This window comes from Onychomys torridus, chromosome 5 (genome assembly GCF_903995425.1).
Source record: "Onychomys torridus chromosome 5, mOncTor1.1, whole genome shotgun sequence".
Classification (NCBI taxonomy): domain Eukaryota; kingdom Metazoa; phylum Chordata; class Mammalia; order Rodentia; family Cricetidae; genus Onychomys; species Onychomys torridus.
Genome location: NC_050447.1, coordinates 117,479,342 through 117,500,619, shown reverse-complemented (window position 1 = coordinate 117,500,619; position 21,278 = coordinate 117,479,342). Strand labels below are relative to the sequence as shown.

At 42.5% G+C, this 21,278-nt stretch overlaps 1 long non-coding RNA gene across 1 annotated transcript in view; it reads right to left on the bottom strand.

Annotated features, from left to right (window-relative positions):
* The window catches only part of LOC118583413, a 60,711-nt gene that overhangs the window by 16,224 nt on the left and 23,209 nt on the right, over window positions 1-21,278 (bottom strand). The window contains exon 2 of the long non-coding RNA XR_004944934.1: window positions 11,595-11,702. This is a non-coding gene — a long non-coding RNA (uncharacterized LOC118583413). The remainder of the gene's footprint in view (window positions 1-11,594; window positions 11,703-21,278) is intronic.

Below are 21,278 nucleotides of genomic sequence, written 5' to 3'. Positions count from 1 at the left end.
ATTTCCAAAGGAATGTCCCTCTCATTTTATAGGGGTATCAGGGAAAAACAAGGGGTGGATGGAATTTTGTTTCATAGCCAACTCTGTGGGAGAGACGTAAAGAATGCTAAGTCTCGGATTTGAAGATAGAAACAAAAGGCATCAACGCTGTTTCCTATACGAGGTGTTTGGAAGATCCTAACAGGATCCCCAGACCCTGGGCTTTGCCAAAATGCAGTTTATTGCAAAGTAGATGTGGCATAAGACAGGAAACATCCTTCACCTACAAGATGAGTTGAGTCCTTTATCCAAGTCCTGTGGGTGACCTAATTAGTCACGACAACACAGTGAGAAGCTATGATGAGACTCCCATGTCATTTTTTCCCATTTCTATATGAAATAAAAGAAAATCCAGGCCAATTTATCTAGCACTAAAATAAAGATGCCAGAAATACATGGCAGCTGTTTAACTATGTACAGCAACACCACACAGCAGTTGGGGACAGGAGGTGAGGATGAATTATGCTGATAGGCTGTGAAGTGCCGTGTTCTCTGTGCCTTTTCTTCCAGCCATCATTCTTGCCTTCTCCATTACCCACTTGTTTTTAAATGATTCAACTGAAAAATGCAAAACAGCTCAATCCATTCATTTTCTTGATGTGCCCTTAAAATAAAACACCAGAGCTGTAATTTGCTAATCATATTTCATCACTCGTGACAATGACTGCATCCAGCGATGGCTGGGGAAGTTGCTAAGCGTCTGCTTGGCTGTCATTGTACAGGAAGGCCCGTTTTGGCAACAGAAGAATGTGTGGATCAAGAGCCATTCAGAGCATCATAGATGCTACATGGAAATGGAGGGCCCAGGCAAGCTTTGCTTTCATCCCACAGCAGTTCTCCATGTCTTCATGTCAACCATGTATATTATTAACCTAGATGTTCAAAACAGTAGATTAATCCATCCAGCTGGATGAAAGCCATGTGAGTTGCAGAAAAAGACAACTCTTCCTTTTATGGCGGTTCTAATTTCATTGGAGAATATGTCTATTGGTGTATTCAGTGTTCTTCTCACTGCTGTGACCAAAAAGCACGCATGATGTAACTCACAGGAGGAAGAGTTGATTTTGCACAGTCAAGTGTCAGTCCATCCTGGCAGGGCAGACCCAGCCACAGGAGGCTGCCTGCTTACATCAAGAAGGATGGTAGCAGAGAGAGATCAATGTCACTTCTCAATAGACTTCTCCCTTTGCACAAGACCCCAGTACCTAGGATGATGCCATCAACATCCAGAGCAGGTCTTTCCTTCTCAGTTAAACCTTTCTAAAAATGTTCTCACAGACACGTCCAGTAGGCCAAGTAGTCAGTAGGCTTAACCCCTGATTAGTCTATGATGCTGGTGATATAGTTGACATCTCTAAAAATCCATTCTTTTATTCAGAAGGCTGTAATATGTATGAATCTAACCTTTTTTACTGGATGTTTCAAATGTATTGTGTTTAATTTCTCAGCAATCTGAAGAAGTAGCCATCAAGCTAAAGCTGAGAGACGTTGAAGCCACTTGTTAAGTCCTACTGGTTAAGTCCTACAACCAACCACTAGTTGAATCAAGTTCAACGCCAGGTAACTGATTTCAAGTTCAGGATTGTTTTCTTCAGACCACTAGTTCTCAGTAAGAATAAGACGCCTTCACCAATGCCTGGTAATTTCAAAAGTGGTTGTGAGATGAATGTCAAAGGTTAGCAAGTATGAAAAGGTACATGAGCAAGGAGCTTTGGGATCAACAAGAAGTCTCTGTCTCACTCCTTGATTCTTGTTACAAAGTATGAGCTCTGTAGAGCAGGTTATTCAAATGGTTTCTTTCTAGGGGTTCATGTTTGGTCTTTCCCAGTTGCCTGCTTGATTATTACCGTGTCAACCCCTTTTTGCCTCTACAGTAATGTGGAAAATTTCACTTATTAAATAGAGCTGATTATGGGGAAATTGTTTCTGATCCAAAATTTATTATATAGGTAATCACATTAGGCTGATTCAAAGTCTCCCTTTTTAATCTTCTTCAGTTCCTCCTTCCTCTGCCTTTGATAACCCTTTTTCTGATATGTACTCATATGTCACCTAAAAACGGCCTGCATATATGACAGTGGTCCCATAGGATTATATTGATGGGTAGAGTGACATCACAGATACTTTCTAACAATGCATTTCTCAGAAAGTCTCTGTCATTAATGATACATGACATGTGTACTAAAGATTCTAGAATAAGTGAAAACATGATGTGTTAGCCAGTTTTCCATCATCGTGAAGAAATACCAGAGTCATTAAGATTTCAAGGGAGGAAGGTCTGTTTGTTTTGGCGCACAGGTTTGGATGTTTCTGTGCATGGCCTCACTGTCTTCGGGTCTGTGGTGAGGCAGAGCCTCATGGTAGGAGCTCATAACTGGGGAGAGTCCTCAGCTGAAGGGAGACAGGAAGAGACTGAAGTCCCAACATCCCCTTCAATTACCTGCTGCTAATGGATTAATTAGCTCCACTAGGTCCTACTTCTTAAAGGTCTCAGCATTTCATTTTGTAGCATATACTGGTGACCAAGCCTTCACACAGCTCACTCTACCTCTCTAAGCTTTCATGGAAGCCACTTCCTTAGAGGTGCCCTGTGAGAATGAATATGGATGGTGCAAATTGCAGCCATGTGCTGACTTCCAAATGCTCCACAGCCTTGAGAAGATGGGTCTCTGCCAACTCCTGCCTATGAGGACAGTTAATCTGCAGATATTTGCTTCCTACCAAGTCACTTCAAACATTACAAAGAGTATATGACATTTGCATTTCAAACTGTTGGAGAGATGATAGTGGACAGTGGATGTGAAAATTCTTGTCTTGACATGACTGGGATTTCCTTTTACACTCTTACAGTGCCCTAAGTCTCCCTTTTCTACAGAGCTTACCTCTTGGATTTGTCAATATCTGTTTACATGTCTGTTTTCCCTCTTTAAGAACAAGGAGCCATTGTCTGTATCAATAGTACTGATATTTGCATGTAATAGGTAACAATTACCAAGTGTTTATTGCTGGTCAATGCCTTCCTCAGAGTGAGTCCTTTCATCAATAAAATTACCATTGTTTCATTGGACCTTTAGTTCAGGGTGTTGAGTACCTGGCTGAGGTCATGGAGCTATGGAGTATCTGGATGTGACCTGGGTCTTCCCACTTGACATTTCTCCTCTCCCTCTATACACCTATAAGACACTAGCATCCATCATATAAAAGTTGGATAAAATAAAGGAAAACATACCAAAGAAAGAAATGTTATTTCCTTTATCATCTTATGTATAAACATAATTCAGCTAAGTGGAAATAAATATATTTGGCATTTTTCATCCTGTGGGTGCTATTTTTATGGTGGAATTTATACTGTAAATGAATTCATAGCTCCTTTTTACTTTTAGCATATCATAATCATTTTAATGACAAAAATATCCTTATATAAATGGATGGATTATTATCTACCCAAACATCCTCCCATAATTGGACACTGTATTTTTCCTTCCAGTTTTAAATGATTCTGTAATTAACATTTCATGCATAAATCTTTTGTGCATACTATGTTTCTGTGTGGTTTGCCGAAGAGGATATTATTGATATTTTTGATGCACATAGCCAAAATGCTGTCTACAGAGTTGAGATTAATTTATACCCCACCAGCAGGGGCTGAGCAGGCTTAGACATGGGGAGAGGTTTGGAAGAAAGCCCGTGTTCTGCCTGAGGAGAAGACAGAGCCAGGAAGCAGGACTTAGGCAGTGCTGGCCTATCACACCCGGCTCTTTAACACCCCAGCTCTCTACAGGCTTAGAAGTGGGTGTAACAAGCTACCCAAAGCAGAAGTGGGTTCACCTGTCTCGGACTGCGTGTCCATTTTGGTCTAAGCACCGGAACTGCTCCAGTCTTGCTAAGTGTGGGAAGTCATTAGATTTTAGCTCAACATTGAGGTGATGTCAGATCAAAGAATAATAAGGTACCTTTCAAAGACAGAGACTCCCATCTGGAAAATATTCTTAGGCTACCTCCCACCCCGCCACACACAGAGAGACACATAGACATGCACAGACATGTGGACATACTGACATGCACAGACACTCAGACATGACAGAGGAAGGAAGTAGTGTCAGTTTGAGACCAACTTAAAAATCAACCATCAAAGGAATTTACTCGGCCATTTTTTCTTTTCCCTGGGTTTTCTGGGCCTGTTTTGTTAGTTTTGGCACACTGTGGTGATTTTTAGGGTCTCCTGCTGAGGCCTTTTCATTAATACCTGGGAGGCTGTCTAGCCTATGGCACTCAGTATAAGAATTAGAAATCAGAAATATATAATTTGTCAGGTGTCTAACTTCATATCTTGGAAGACCCTAGTTTTAATTATCTAAAGGAAGCCTCTACTCATTTCTGCCTTTGCCGTAGACAAACTTCACAGTTGTGGCTTGGATTTCTCTATTGCTTTCAATCCTCTGTTTTCTCTCTTTAGCAATTACATCTTGACTGCAGGGCACCCTGATAGTCCTTCCAATACATTCAGGGGCTCTGTTTTCATTATTTGTCTTTGCAATAACTATATTCACTTGTTTATAACTCTTGGGTTTTTCTTTTTAAATCCCAGTCAGCAAGCACACTTTCTCAAAGCCTACCTCCTTTCTCAAAAAGGGGCCCCTGCCCATGTCAACAGAGAAGGCCTGGTCACACCAAAAGACAGAAATGGAACAAAATCACCTCCTTTAACAAAAGGAATATGACTTTGTTGAGGACCAATGGCTGGCAGGTACAGGAAAACTTGCATTTAGTCAGGCAACACTATAATCAGGACACGGGTTTTGGAATCAGATAAACCTAAATCAGAGGGATGGCTGCTGGCGCCACTTAACAGCCCGTGAACTTGGTGATGCTCCCTGAGTCTCAGTTACATTACCTGCAAAATGGGGATGATGACATTTATCCTATTGGTTGGAAGGATTAAAACGGACAACTACTCAGTGCAAGGCTTGACCTGTGTGTATTGGAAATGTTGGTTACAATTACTTTAACCATTATATTTTATCATCATTATTAGTCTGACTCATAGATTTTCTCACATGGCTTACCTTAGACAATGTATACATTTTTTTAAATCTTTATAGATGCAGGCTCTATTTTTGTGATAGTGGTGACAGATGAAAGTGGGGGAAATCTTTTCTTAGCAGCCTGTTAGTATGGTGGTAGGAATCCCGTATTCCACATAGTTCTTGAAACAGTATTTTCCATTGCTCTTCTAATAGTGCTTGATTGTGGGGTTAACTGACTCGTAAATGGATAGGGAGGAACAGGGAGACTCCAGAGGGAATATTGATGGAGAAGAAAACAAATCAGACCCAAATACACATCTGGTGTGAGATAGGATGGCTGGAACCAGTGCTTGGAGCTGGTGCCCAGACTCCAGCTGAGAGCTTGCACTAATATCCCCACATGCCTTCTGATGGTGCCCAGTATAAAAACAATAAAATATTAATAACTTTCCTGAAGATGCAGCATGTCAACATTGACTGTGGTTCCATAAGACGTAATTTGAGGCATAAAGTATCCAAAATGCTGGTTCCAAATCTATGGCATACTTGATTCAAATTGACTATCGCAGTCTAATGTGTCTCCTTGAATTTTACCTTCCATTGCTCTAGTTCTTTGTACAATCCTTCCCCTTCCCTTGCCTCTCATGATAATTTCCTACTTCACAAAACACCGAATCTCTCAAAGGCTGGATTGTCAATGAAGTTTTCTATCCATCCTCCTGTTGTGCCGTTCCTGGAGGTGGAATAGGAAAAAGCAAGACCACCTTTAAAGTGAGCCGGTAATTTTTCTGTGGGTTTTAAAAATCCTCTTTATTTTTTTTTCTGGGTCTTTAATCACTTTAATAGATTGCCCATCCACCCATTTGGGTGTCCTATCGAAGGGAAGAAACTGAGTCAAAGACAGTGAATCTGCGATTGGAATTTGGTGCCTCAGGTTGGGTGTCTGAATCCACTTGGGCAACTGGAAGAAAGGCAATTGAGTGTGCTTGTCTCTTGTTACTAGTAAAGTGGTTCGTTCTCACAGGCAGACTGTCTACAGGCCATGATGGAAAGAACTGAAGGTTTTTACAAATGTGGCCCAATATGATTTTTTTGTTGGCGGCGGCGGCGTGTGTGTGTGTGTGTGTGTGTGTGTGTGTGTGTGTGTGTGTGTGTAATCCATCTTCTGGATGGGAAACTCCTGGGAAACTGAGTTGATGTGAAATGTTTCAGAGTTGCCTTCAACAGCTTAGACTAGCAGGAGAGAGCTCTAAGTTTCTACATAAAAGGAACACAGATTTGGAAACAATTACTTTTTGCTTATTTGATGTCTAAAGGTGTAAAGTTGGTAGGGAGACTGGAAGACATCACACTATTCACCAAGTGGTTTCTGCATTTGAGGATCTGTGTCTAAGTTTTTGTGGGGTGAACCTCTGAAAGCTCACAACAATTCACTATGGTACATATTAGTGTGTGTGTGTGTGTGTGTGTGTGTGTGTGTGTGTGTGTGTATGTTCGTGCACATGCATACACACCCAAGCACGCATACATGTTTATTGAGGCAAAATTTACAATAGATTTAGCCACTTAGGATGGACAAATCAATGATATTCAATACAGGCCCACCTTTGTGACTCTCTCTCTAGTTCTAGAGCATTTTCATCAGCTCAGGGGAAAGCTCACATCCTTCATATTAGCTCCCCAGGGCTGCTGTAACAAAACACTACACCTAGAGACTTCACATAACAGATGATTGACATCTCACAGTTCTGTGGACAGGAAGAACCGCAGATGATGTTGGACTAGACCTCTTCTGTGGCTGGTGAATCTCTGTGTGCTTCTGTTTTGCTTCCAGCATGGATAGTAGGTCTTGGTGATCACTGGCCTTCAGCGGCATCTCCAATGTGCTAATCTTAAAGCCATTGTCCTGTGTTTGTGCACACAGTCATCCCTATGTCCATCTTTGTGTCCAAATTCCTGCTTCTTAAAATGATGCCTGTTGTACTGCACTGGGGACTACCTCTGACTATTAATAGAGGTTACATTCTCAGCTGTTTGAGTCTACAATTTTTATCTTTTTCTAGGGAACATAATCCAACCTATTGACTCAGTAAGCCATTAAGAAATCCCTCTGCTTTCCTATCTTTCTCACCTTTGGTACCTTCCAATCTACTTCCTGCTTCTCTGAATTTACCTACTTTGTACATTCCATATAGACAAAAGCATCCGATAGGTGACCTTTTCTCGGGATGTCTCTCATTTAGCTCAATGTTTCTGAGGTCTCTGGAGGCTATAACTGGTATTGCTGCTTCACTCTTTTTCTTTTAAACTTTATTCCACTTTATGGCTGAATGCTATCATCGTTATTTTCCAAATGAAGAAACTGCTACACCTAAAGGTTAAATAGCATGCCCAAGGGCAAATGATGAGATTTCAGAAGGTGGGGAAAGTGTTCACGTATTGTTAAGGAACAGAGAGAAGGGAGTGCTAGGCAGAGTGGCCAAGCAACATGGGGAGAAAGGCAGCTGGAGGCAGAAAGTCCACGGCATCTTGGGAATGGCGCCTATGATTCAAGTTCAGTGTTGAACTGTTGCCATTCTCCTTAGGCCTTCAGAAAGTTTTCCCTCAATTTCCTGTTTCTATGAGGTATGCTTTGGAGGAACAATAAGTGTGTCTAAAGCAGAGAAAGACATTTGGAGATGATCAGAAAACACAAGTTCCTGGACATTTTATGAAGTCATGGACATCTATTTATTCATTTCTCAAGGAATTTGGGAGACGGTACTTTAGGACTTGGAGAGCAGTCCACATAGAAGATCTGATGTATCAAAAGTCATCCTGTTTCTAAGACAGCCATAACTATCTGTATCATCTTAACCTCGCCCCCCAACCGCCTGTGGGTACCAAAGTGTTACAAAAAAAAAAAAAAAAAAAGATGCTGAAATTGCTCCTATGTCAGGCCAGTTCCAGGAGAGTCTAAGGATTTTAACAATTGCATGAATCAAGTTGCCAAACCAGAGAGATGTGGCTCTGTACAATGTAAGTGGAAAAAAAAAAAAAAGATTTGAGGAATTGTGAGGATCACCCCGAGGATAGAGGGCCTCATTGGTGTCCCATAATTGCCATAACAAGCAACATAGAGTGGGTACCTTAAAACTATAGCAATGTGTCCGCTTCAGACTTCCAGAGGTCAGACAGGATGTCGGCACAATTGATTGCCTTTGGAGGCCTCAGAGGAGTGTCTGTTTCATTAGTCCAAGGCCAGTGTATTGGTCAGGGTTTGCTAGAGGAACAAAGCCAATGAGTGAGTAAGTGTTACAAGGGAGATTTACAGGGCATGGCCTAGGGCTTGATAGAGAAGAGGCTGGATTCAGTGTTAGCAAGATGCTATCTGGAACCAGATAACAAGGGATGGCTATACTTATCTATTTATGTAGATAATAGATTTTCCCTCCTTGTTTTGACTTTGTGAGTGGGTATTTGTGTGTACATGTGTACGTGTTCACGTGTGCATATGTGCATGTTCATGTGTGCATGTGTATGTGCTCACATACAGCAAGTGCTTTACCAAAAGAAACATCTCCTCATCCTCATCCCCCTTGTGATTTTTTTTTGAAACAAACGCAATCTCTCTCAGCTAAAAACAAAGGAGGCACATTTAATAGGAACTTAAATACCAAATAACCATTTCTCAAACATGTGGCTGATGAATGTGAACCTTGCCCACATGCTTGTCATCCTTTGGCATGCTGAGGCATAGGGCTTGAACATTCTGACCACATGTAAACTCAGAAGACAAAAACTTCTTTAGTTATTTAAAGATTTGTTTTTAACATGTAACAATATGTTTCTATGTTACTCTGGAAAGTATGACTTTCTCATAAAAAAAAAAAAAAAAAAAGATGGTCTTGCACATTAATTTTGCTTATATTTTTTCTTGTGCTGCTAGTATGATCCAAGGCTCCATTCACAGAACTTCACACGAGGTTAAACAATGCTTGTTTAGATCAGTATTTCATGGGAAAACCAATTAGTTGAAACAATGTTTTGACGTAATTTCCCCCCCTCCCCCCACACACACTCAAGTTATGGGCTCAAGGTAAAGGTTTGGGATGTTCATTCTGTCAGAGAAAAGACGGAAGAGAGACAATTCAGGACAAGTGCGACCCAGGTGCAGCAGCTATAGGGGCTGAGGGAGCCCAGCAAAGTGGGAGAGAGTTAAGAAATCCACGGAACAGAAACTATTTGGAACTGGATACAGTGTATTCATAGTTTATAACTGCACCCAAATCAGCTGTTAGAGTCTCCTAACCAAATAGAAGCCACAGTTGACAGACATAAACATTTCTATTTATACACAGAGAAATTGAACTATAAAATATTTGTGATCGAGAGGATACGGAATTGAAAACACGCTGCACATGGCAGAATAAGTCTTTTGAGCTTTTCTGCCTGCTCTTAGGCTTTGGAAATGCTGGTCCTCCCTGGCAGGCTACTTTGGAAATGAACTCCAGCACACCACAGTGCACACTGACCTTTTACCTTTTTTTTTTTTTTAAATAAATAAATGCATTCTCTAAATGTTTGCATTTTGTTCGAATCAGCTGGTAATCCTTAAGCAAGGATTAGCCGTATTGCAAGCCAAAGAACTTCAGCTCTTGAAGCTTTTAGGGAAATGTAATTGTTGAAAACAGAACTTGGGGAGGAGGGGGGAGGAGGAGGAAGCAGAGAGAAGCAGCAAAAAACAGATTTTGTTTGTAAAAGCCACAGTGACACTTGATTCTCTGTAAGCTAATTTTTAGAGAGGATCAAGAAAAAGAAAAAAAAGAACGTCTACATAGGAAAGCGAAGGAAGTGTCAAAGACATAGTACCATTGAATCTGGGATTAATGTTGCTCTGCAGTCTTCATCTATTGCGGATGCTTCTGTAATTAAGTGAATTCTAAATTAGAACGGAATGAAGCGGAGAATGCCTATGTTTTTTTTGGCATCTAAATTTGGCAAAACTGTTCTAAAAATCATAAACAGATAGCTTACTTGATAAGCTCCGTTTTGTAAATCATTTGCCAGAGAAATTCTCTCTGGATTGTGAATGGGAATTCCTGGAAAGAAGCTGTGTCTGCAAAGACTGAGTCGAGCTGAGGTGATACTGTGGAGATGTCCGATTGTTGCAGGTCCAGGGGCTGCAGGTTTAATCACACCTTACCTTGGGCTAGCTTTAGCCCTAAATAGCTATTTCTTTCCCAGCCCTTTGTCAACACTAACATCCTGTGATTAACGGATAAAAGCCTTTGGAATCTATTAACTTAAGCAGACAAGGAGCTTCCACCAACCCCAAAGCTAAGACTATCATCAGGTAGCATTTGAGGTCTATAGAATCCCCACTTTGCTGGAAGCCACATTCCTGATATTGTTACCAATCTATTTATAAAATTCTCTTACTACAAAAACTCCATGAAACTGCTTCCTCATTGGAACATTAAGTTTGTGGAGACCTAAATGTGTGTTCCTGGCTATGGTCGCTCATATTTGCTCCAGAATAAAGCACAGCTTTTATTTCTTAGAGATAAGAGCTGTTTCTTCCAATGATAGACTACACGCAAAGGGCCAGGCATGGTGGTGTGTGTCTAGTACTCTGGAAGCTGGTACAAGAGGATCACAAGCTTGGAGCTCACCCTGGAAAAGGACAATCCCTTGAAAAGATTTGGATTGAGACATTAACATATTTTAATAAGAAAGTTAGAATAGAGAATATACTCTATTTTGTAGGAATAGATCTCAGTTCATGAAGTCTTTTAGCATTGTAGAGAGAATATTTTCTTGCTGGGGTGGTAGTTCAGTGGTAGAGCACATTCCCCACTGGTGCAAGGTCCTCATTTCAATCCCAGTACTGTTAGGATCTAAAAAGAGTGTTTTCTTTATTAAATGCATACCATCAAATGCATATGGTCCACTGAGTCTGAGTAACTTCAAACTTAGGAAATACACAACTGAGCACTGAAGAATATTATAGGCAATTTTATGAAAGTATCCCATATATTGAGATATATTCTTTAAAAAAATGCTAACAACATCTTATCAGACATGGAAATGATCACATAATTATTACAATAAGTGATTAGGAACCAGGAATGATAATCTGCTTAATACTGTTTCAAAATTTTCTAGACAAATCAATCTAATAAACTTTAAAACTTTTGCTTTAATGTACATTGCCCTTTTAATTTTGAGAAATGATTTTAGCTTTGACAATGATTTATGACTTAAATGATTTTATAGACCTACCATTAGTGAAACCAATTTGTCAATCTACAAATGTACCCTTAAAAATTATATAGTGTTTGTTTATTTTTCTCTCACTGTCAAAATTATCCCAGCGTGGATAATTAATTATATCTCACGTGGTTAAAACAGATGTTTATTTTGAATGTTCGCTGTTACAATTCCATTGCCTCATTTATGGCTTCTGATGGTGATTCACAGTCATCTATCCGAGACTTCCGAACCAGGAACTGAAAAGTACCTGCTAATGAGCATAAAATTCCTCACCTGGGAAATGAGTGTGCCTTGGGATTGACTCTCACCCTCCAGTGCTACTCAGCTTCTCTCTACCGAAATTGTAACAGGAACAGCAGTTTCTCTCTCTCACAGGTAACTCTGCAATAAAGAAATGGCTTTTTAAAAGTTTATTTTGACAATTACATTGCATTCATTATCTGTCTTTAACAAATCACTTTATTGTTTATTTATATTATGGTATGTGATTCGCCTTGATGTAGGAGAACGTAATCCCTTTAGCCTTAGTCCACACTATCACAAACATACTCACTAATGAGTTCATTAAGAGTCAAATAATTAGGTAATTGGTGGCTTAAATGCCTTGTATCATTCAGAAATCCACAGTGGGTTGTGTTATAGGTAATTAAAGAGCAGAGGTGACACACAAAAGGCATTATTTACCCCCCTTTAATGTGAGAGATCATGGGCTCTTGCTATGCCAAAACTCACTAATCACACATTAAAAAAAATAGATTTAGATAACAGAGACCACTTTGTCTGTTGAGTTGTTACATGAATGCCACCAGACACTGTTCCAGATTCTGAGGATTTAGCAGTGAACACAGTAGCCAGCATGTCCTCATAGAGCTTAACTTTGGGAGGAGTAAGTGGGAATGGAAATAAACATATCATATAATATATGTCAGACATAGATACATACCGAAGAGAAAAATAAACCAAGATAAAGCAAGCCAGAGGACATAGATACAGGGGGAGCTACTGTGCCTGGTCAGACCAGTAAGGTGTAGAATCCAGAAGGAAGTGAGAAAGGAGCCTAGTGCGCCTGTGAGTGTGTGTGTGTGTGTGTGTGTGTGTGTGTGTGTGTGTGTGTGTGTGTGGTGGGGGGCAGTCCTAGCCAAGGTCTGAGAGAAGGAGGGACCTGGTGTGCTTGAGGAAGAAGAGGGGCCAGTGTGACTAAGGGGGGAGTAGAGCCATGAGAATGAGGCTCGTGTGGATATCACAGGGGTGGAGAGTGGAAGACATCTTGGAGACCTTACAGGTAAAAGGCTTTGGATCTCAGCCGCAGTGAGACTGGAGGCCACTGGAAAGCTCTGAGGACAGAGATGATTCGTGCTACATTGGTGAGCCTCCTTTCTATACGGAGTGAATGCTGTGCATATGAGGAGGGTGAGCAGAAGGCTTGGGGCAGAGTTCTTGCAAGAAGGTTCTTGCAAGCATTCAGACTATGTGCAGTGGAGGTGTAGATTAGAGTGGCCATACTGTGGGTGGTGAGAGGCTGTCGCTTCCATACGCATTTGGAAGGAAGGATGACGTTTCTTGTGGTGACTTGGATGTGGGGGGTGGGGCCGCACAGATTCTCTGCCTGGATGGTAGGTAGTGTCGGATTGTGGTTTTTTTAGCAGAAGAAAACTGGAAGAGTATGCTTGGATGAGGCAGAGGAGGAGAGACAATGGTTCAGTGCTGGGCTTGTTAAACTGGAGATCTGACTGGACTACCTGAGCAGCCATGTGGTGGTTGGCTATGTATCTCTCCATACTCTTGCTAATTCATTAGTAGATTTGTGCTGTTAATATCACTCTATAATAGAATTGCTATGAGGATTAAGAGTTAACAGAGTAAAGTGCTTTGCAAGGGCTTGTGGTAACCACTCAACTGTCATTATCCTGAGCATCTTTGATTCGTGTTTTCTAAGAGAATTCATGCAGAAAGGAAGATCCACATGCTTTATTGCACTTGAGCACATAGAATTGGGGACAGAAGTGGTTTTTAATCTCCCTTAATTTAAATCCTCATTTCCAAGCTGAGGCAGCCAATGGATGGGCAGGAAGCATTCTGGCTAGTCTAGAACCCAGGTCTAGAAGTCAGAATTCTGGACATCCACATCCTCCCCAGTACCACAGTATTATAGTTTTCTCCAGGGGCCACAATTTTCAAGTGTATTTGCTGAAAATCCAAGATCACTTTCTATTCAGCAAGGCTTCTCCTTGTTTAATCTCCAGAGAGTTCAGGTAACTTGATCCTAGTTGAGTTGAGGGGTCAGGCTTCTCAGCAGGTGAGACATGGAAGGGTTTAACACTATATTGCCCTCACTGACCAGCCTCAGGAGCTGGGCTTCTTGGGGTGGGCTGCTGAACCCTGATACACTATTTTCTCTTGGAAAAACGTTGCACAGCCAAATTTCTAGGCCATTTGGGCCCACCAACCAAAGGGAGTGGAGTGTAAGGCAGATGTGTCTGCCATAAAGCCCCCTGTGAACTTGGCTGTTTCTGCTAAGCTTTGTATTGTATCATCTTCTAAGAAAGTTCTGTTTCTTCCCTCTCCTGACTCTTCCCTTGGTCCCTTCCCACTCATCTCATAATAGTGATTAAGACTTAATTTATGCTAGAGTCCTTGTGAGTCTGGTTTCTTCAAAGGGGCTCGTAGCACATCTGGGAATGAGCACATTGGATGCTCTTTCATCAAGACCCACAGCTCAGCGAGTGCCGGGAAGCTGAGAGCCAGGAGGCCATCTAGCATATCCCTGGGGCTTTCTAACTCTTCTCAAAGTGGGGACATTGGCCAGCAGCAAAATTAATAAAATGACCCACCTCTTCCCTGGCCCCAGTCCATAGGAGAACTGGCTCCAAGGAGCCAGAGACTGAAGGGAGGCAGACAGGATGTAAGGAACCGGGGACATACGACAGAAGTGTGTGGGTCTGGATGCAAGCAAGAGCAGCTGGTTCCTGTGACTTAAAAGGAAAAAGCTTATCTACTGTCAGGACAAAAGGGACTTTATCCAAGTCAGAAGGTACCTGGCTTATCCCAAGTAATATCAAGGACACCAGTCCCCCTCTTTATGTTGGTGGTTTGGGAGTCATGTGAGGAAAACTGGCCAGCACTACACAGGGGCAGATTTAATGGCTCAAGATGGCTACAGTCTGGTCACTCAGTCCACAGCCCATAGAGGCTCTGGCTTAGTCCAGCAGAGCTTGGTGCTCAGGGGAGAGGCCGCCAGACTTGGATGTGGTGCAGGCTGTGTAGGAGAGGCCAGAGGAACTGAATTCTGTTTAGGGGTGAAGCGAAATAACAAGGTCAGAAACATCAGCTCAACACTGTGTGTCTCATTCACAACATCTATTTTCTTTCCCTCTTGTATAACAGGCATGGGTTTTGTTAGCAGAAACACTACAAATTCGTAAAGAGCCAATGGGATAGAAGTGATGCCTCTTGCTATGGCCTGGATATGTCCTTTTTTTTTTTTTTTGTTAGAAATTTATATGTTAATGGTGTTTGGAGGGAGACCCTCTAGGGGATAATTAGGATTCAATGAGGTCATGAGCGTGAGGTCCTCATGGTGACATTAGTGACTCTGTCTTGCTGTGTCATGCCTTTGTCATGTTACAACACACTGAGCAGACCTCACCAGATGCTGACCAGATGTCAGTGTCCTGCTCTTGGACTTCCCAGTCCTCAGAACCTCAGGTCTAGACAAACTTCTATTGCTCACAGGTTCCCAATCTCTAGTGGTTTGTTAGGGCAATAGAAAATGGATGAAGTCACCTACTGAACAAGACTTTTAGAAATGCTATTGTCTTTCTGATAAAAGGCTAAAATCTGGATAAGACATTTTGATCATGAAGATGAAAATTCTAAGCTAAGGGTGGCAAGACAGACAGTTACAGGGGGCTTGGGACTTGGTTGGCTCTCCAGACATGCTCTATGAATCCTGCATACCGATCTGTTGTGAGGTAAGCAAGCATCCCTATGTGAACATTCCTCACCAATGGCAGCAGCATCACAGCCTTCCACTGTCAAGTGAGCTTTCCCATTTGAGAGTGGGACAGGCTCAGAAACAGCACAGAAGCTCTAGGAGCCCATCTCCAAAATGAGGACGATGCTCTCTTTCCTGTACAAGTCTAGAAGAACTTTGAAGAGCTATGTCATTGTTAAGCACTTCATAGGATCCCACTGTGGTTGTGGGGAACAACTTGGCCTTGTCCATCTTAAGGAAGTAAAAGAAGATGGTCTGGTGGGTAGGTCGGTAAATAATCAGGATTCAGAGGGGAAGGCAATGAGCTTGCAGAAATAATGAACAAGCCCAGAGTTGGGAAATCTGAGGGCAGAGCTGCCAAATACACCCTCCAGGGGACAAAGCCCAGATGTGTGAATGTGTCTCAGGCCAAGCACATTGCCTGCTACATTTCCTCAAGTGTTCCTTGCCAAGGTGAGAAGGCAGGGTCTGGGTGTGGGTGGGCTGGTGTGCAAGTGGATATATTTGGGTAGCTGCAGCTGGTGAAGAATGGGGGTCCTGGAGGTGTAGGTAGATCTCCAAACTTGCACCAGGAAGATGAATGAATGGATGAAAGGATGGATGTATGTTTGTACATCTGCATGTGTCATGCTGGACCTTGGGTAGTGGTAGGTGTGAGAATAATGTACTCAATCCAATCCCAATTATCTCCTCCCTCTCTATTCTGTTTAACAACACAAGGATTGGTATATTCTGGCTAAGTGATGCGGGTTTCTCTCTAGAATAAGGAAGAGGTTCCAAAACTGGCACTGATGGGATATACTAAAAGCCACTGAATAATTTACTTCAAATGTGTAGACTGTATAGCATTTTTGGTTTGAGTGTCAAGCGTCCCCAGAATTCCTATGTGTTAAAACCTTGGTCCCTGCTAGTGACACTGTTTTGGAATGTTGTGGAATCTTTACCACATAGAGCCTATGGTGGGATTTGACCGTTATTGATTGGCTCTGTTCCTGGCCTGAGTTCTCTGCTTCCTGATTCTCTGAGATGTGAGCAAAGTCTCTTGCCTCTGTTGCCAGGGACCCAGCTGCTTCCGCAGCCATGCATTTCCTGTCAGGATGGAATGTCCCTTATCAAACCATGAACCCAATTCTTCCTCCTTTAAGTTGCTTCTTGTCTGGTATCTGGCCATAGCGACAAGAGAGAAAAGCGGCCAATACACACAGCCTTTTAATTATAGCCCAGGAAGGGTATAAGGAAGAAAGGACATTTTATTGTTTCGTCCTTAGCACCAGGACAAAGATTCTCTTGGAAATGATTTTCGGCTGGCTGCTCTGCTCTGCTGCTGGTGTGCATCACGGTGCAGGTACATCCTCGATTCTATCACAGGGACTGTTTTCCTCTCCCAGATGCAGGTCCTGCCTTAGTGTCGCTGTGGGTCTGTGTCTTCTCTTTTGCCTGATCCTATGAAGTTAAGCTTCATTGACACCTCCCCAGTAAACCCTTCCCTTGAAATTGAAATCACCACCCTATCACTTCATCAAGCTATTGTTATTTTCTGTGAGGCTACTGGCAACTTGAGGGCAGGCATCATGAAGCATCTGACTTCTCTCCAGTCGGTGATATGCCAGTGGTGGGAAGTGAAAGGGCTAATCTTCATGGCTAACGCTGTTTAGGACTGCCTTCATTTGGTGACAGTACAAAAGCCAAGCTGACGATTTCATCACTGCTCTTGCATTTTCTCCAGCACACCCATGCCTTGCTTTGCACTAGGGATAACCACTTCCACACTTCCACACTTCCCGCTTTAGCTTGCCTTTAGTGCAGTGCCTTGATGTGGTACGTACTTTATAGATGAGCCCGAGTGACTGCAAGCCGGGGTCAGACAAAGGCTGAGGAGGAAAATCTGCTCCCAGCGAATGAAGCAGTCAGAACTTAGAGGCATTTCATAGATCAGGCTAGTGAGAGAAAACTCTGGGGCATGGAGAGGAGGCAAGAACAAATAGATCCACTTGTGAGTCAGTACAGACCATGTTTGTCCTTCTGAGACTGGGTTACCTCACTCAGGGTGATATTTTCTAGTTCTGTCCATTTGTCTGCAAATTTCATGGTATCATTGTTTTTTTTTTTTTACTGCTGAATAGTACTTCATTGTGTATATGGGCACATTTTCTTTATCTATACTAGAGTAGGCCCTCTGGATAGGTGAAACAGTTGTTTAGCTTGAACTGGTTATGGGGTCCCCAGGCAATGGGACTGGGATACATCCCTGGTGCATGAGCCGGCTTTTTGGAACCCAGTGCCTATGGTGGGACACCTTGCACAGCCTTGGTGCAGGGAGGAGGGGCTTGGCTCTGCCTCAACTGAATGTACCAGGCTCTGCTGACTCCCCATGGGAGACTTTGCCTTGGAGGAGATAGGAACAGAATGGGTTGAGGGGAAAGACTGGCGGGGGGGGGGGGGCAGGAGGAGAGAGGAGAGGGGGAATCTGTGGTTGGTATGTAAAATGAATAGAAAATTCCTTAATAATAATAATAAAAAGAAGAACAAATAGAGGCAGGCAGATTCCATGCAATGCATTCCAAGATCCAGAAGAAGTTAGGTAAGAGGATTTACGATGATGTCTTAGTGAGTCTAGTTGCTATAACAATTATCACTGACTGGGTGGCTATGCTGCATGCCACCCTGCTGTGATGGTGGTGGCTCTTATCCTATAAGGTGCCTTGGTGTATTTCAACACAAGCCTAAGAGAAGGCAGCTCACTAGATGTCATGGGGATGATGGGATGTGAAAATGACCACTGTATTATTTTTGTCTCTCCAGGACAACAGGGTTCTGCATTGTCAGATTACTAGAGGATGTCATTGAGAAATACAAAACAACCCAACCCTGGCCTTATCATTCATGCATCATATAAAATTTCCCTTCCCTCCCCTCCCTTTTTGTAGGTGGGGTTCTCACTGTGGAGTTCAGTCTGGCTTGGAACTTGGTATGTAGCCCAGGCTGGCCTCTAACTCACAGTCGGTATCCCAAAGTTCTGGGAATAAAGATGTAAACCACTATATCGCCTTTTGATCTTTATTATCAAAGATGCTTTGTTTTCCAACATGTTTGATAAAATTGGCACTCTTCATGTGTCCTGTGGATTGCCATCCCTGAAGACACCCTTCCCTGCAGAAGTCTTTGCCCTTGGTTTCCGGTTTCCTACAGGCAAAGTTGGCTCATACCCACAAGTGCTATATCCATAAAGGAGAAGGAGCCTGGAAGGCTCTCACCTGGGCCAGAGGACCACCCACGTGTTCTTTGTTTTGCAGCTCTGGTCGATTTTGACCTCTCATTATTGGGCTTTTGAGACCATCTACTCCCACCCAGGCCCACAGATTAAGAAAGCGAAATTTTCATTGCTCTCTTTCAAAATTTTCCATTTGCTTTGCATGTGGGTTGGGACAAAGTCACTCTCTTGAGTGCCTCATTTTTCCTATGTATAAAATATAACTCACAAAATTCCTCTCTTAGAGAAAAATACAGCATTTTAAGGAATATTTATGTCTTAAAATATGTGAGTCCCCTTAGGACAGAAATGGTAACCACTAAATACCACTTCCAGGAACCTCCTTGGGAAAGTGGCTGATTCCCATTGAGGAGAGTAGCACAGAGGATGTGTTCAGAGAATCTGGTTGGTCCTGAATACAAACACATTGTTCAAAGAAGGCTAGGGTGCAGGGGCACATCACATGTACTTAGGAACTGACCAGGTAGGCTCACACTGTCCAGATGCGATAGTTCAAGCATCAGGAGCTACCGAAACAAGTGGAGCATATCTGGTGCTTTATACCCCCAAGTTCAGTGCTTCTTAAAAGAAGAAGAACCCCACTGGTCAATTCCAGAACCTAGGAAATTGCCTTGTTATTTTGAAAACTGGCAAGTGAAAGAATCAAGCATTTACTGACACTTACCATTATGAATTCTACCTTGTGGAAACCAAATAGTTGGGCCAGAAGTTTTTCCTTTATATGACTATTCTGGCTAATAAATAAAACATGAGCAATGGCATTGGGATAGAATATTTTACAACCTCACATTGAGTAAACAGATCCAGTCCAAAGTGTCTCAGCTTTGCACTGCTGACACTGTGGGCTACATGACCCTTTGTTGTAGGGCATTTAGCATACTTCTAGATCCCTCTCCATGAGATTCCTACAACATCCCTTTGTCAAGTTATGATGATCAAAACTAAGACACTGCCATGCTCCCTGGGAGGACAAGATCACCCCAATACAAACTACTGATTACCTAGGCAATAATCACCAATGACTAATATTAAATAAAGGACAACCAGTCTTTATGGAAGTATACTATATCATAATCCTTGGAAGAAACAAAACTAAGTAGCACCCAAACCCTTCAAGTTGATATAAACAAAGCTTCTATATTGGTGGCTTTTCTCACTGTGTGACCACTACTTGTCAAGGAACAAGTTAAAGAGGGAGGATTTATTGTGGCATAGTCTGTCCTGGCTAGGGAGACCCAGTACGCGATCAGCACAGTTTTGGCGGTAGGACCACAAGGCTGCTTTCTCATATGTCCATGGATCAGGAAGCACAGGTCTGAGAATGCTAATACTCACACAGCTTTCTATTTTTTTCTTTTCTGTTCAGTCCAAGCACCCAGCCCATGGGGATAATGCCACCCACGTTCATGCTGGATTTTTCTTCCTCAAGCAGCATTTCCTTAAAGATAGCCTTCACAGCCCAGTCCAGAGGTGTGCCTCTCAGGCAATTCCAAATCTAGTTTGTGTCTAACACTGTGACCAGGTGCTCCTCTCATAGCAGACTTGTTCAGACTGGTTGACACCCTTGTAGCTTTTGTTTGAACAGTGTCTAACTTATTCCTACCCAAGAGAGCTGCTCCCCAGGAAAGCCCTGGCCAGGAAAGGGGTTAGATGTGGGTGTATTAGTCAGGTGAGTCACAGAGGAAGGAACTCAATAAGACCTATGATATAAAAGAATCAGCACACTGCTCAGAGACCCTAGAGAAGGGAGGGTCACATGCTTTCCAGGGTCTGTGGAGAGGAGGGAAGCCATCAGTCATGTACATGTTCAATTAGGAAGGAGAGGAAAAGAGAAAGAAAGGGTATAGAGAGAGAAGGAAAGGGGGGAGAAAGGGAGGGAGGGAGGGAGGGAGGGAGGGAGAGAGGGAATGAATGAATGAATGAATGAATGAATGAATGAATATGAATTAACTCTACTATTTACTGGAGTCCAGATTTATATCCAAGCAGAATTCCTAAGAGGAATTCTCGGTAGGTTCCAGGGAGGCACGTGCATCCTGCAGCCCATAAGCCACATGGGACACAGATAAATCATAAACTTACTTAAAATATGAACATAAACTTATTTATTTTTGTGATTTTTTTCTGTTTTTGGTTAACTCAATTGTGTAGTTCTCAAATATGAGCTTTGTAGATGAACATGTTATGTTCCAATGTTAAAGAGGGTGGTGGTGCACACACCTTTAACCTCAGCACTCGGGAGGCAGAGGCAGGAGGATCTCTGTGAGTTTGAGGCCAGCCTGGGCTACAGAGCAGGTTCCAGCACAATCAGGGCTATGCCAAGAAACTCTGTCTCAAGCAAACAAAAATGTACATTCTTTAAGGGACTGGAGAGATGGCTCAGTGGTTAAGAAGAGTACTAGATGTTCTTCCAGAGGACCTGGCCTCAGTTCCCAGCACCCACATGGCAGCTCACAACCATCTAACTCCAGGGGATAGGACACCCTCACACAGACACACATGCAGGCAGAACACCAAAGCACATAAATCCCTAAAGGAAAATGTACTCCTTAAAAAAAGTTGGATGTACCTGGCAGAGAAAGCAGTCATGAATTCCATGGAGACATGCTGTAGCTATGAGGTAGTCACTGTACTCATGACCACATAGGGTACGTGGCCAGTGGCCAGTCAAGTCCTATAGTTCAATAAGGCA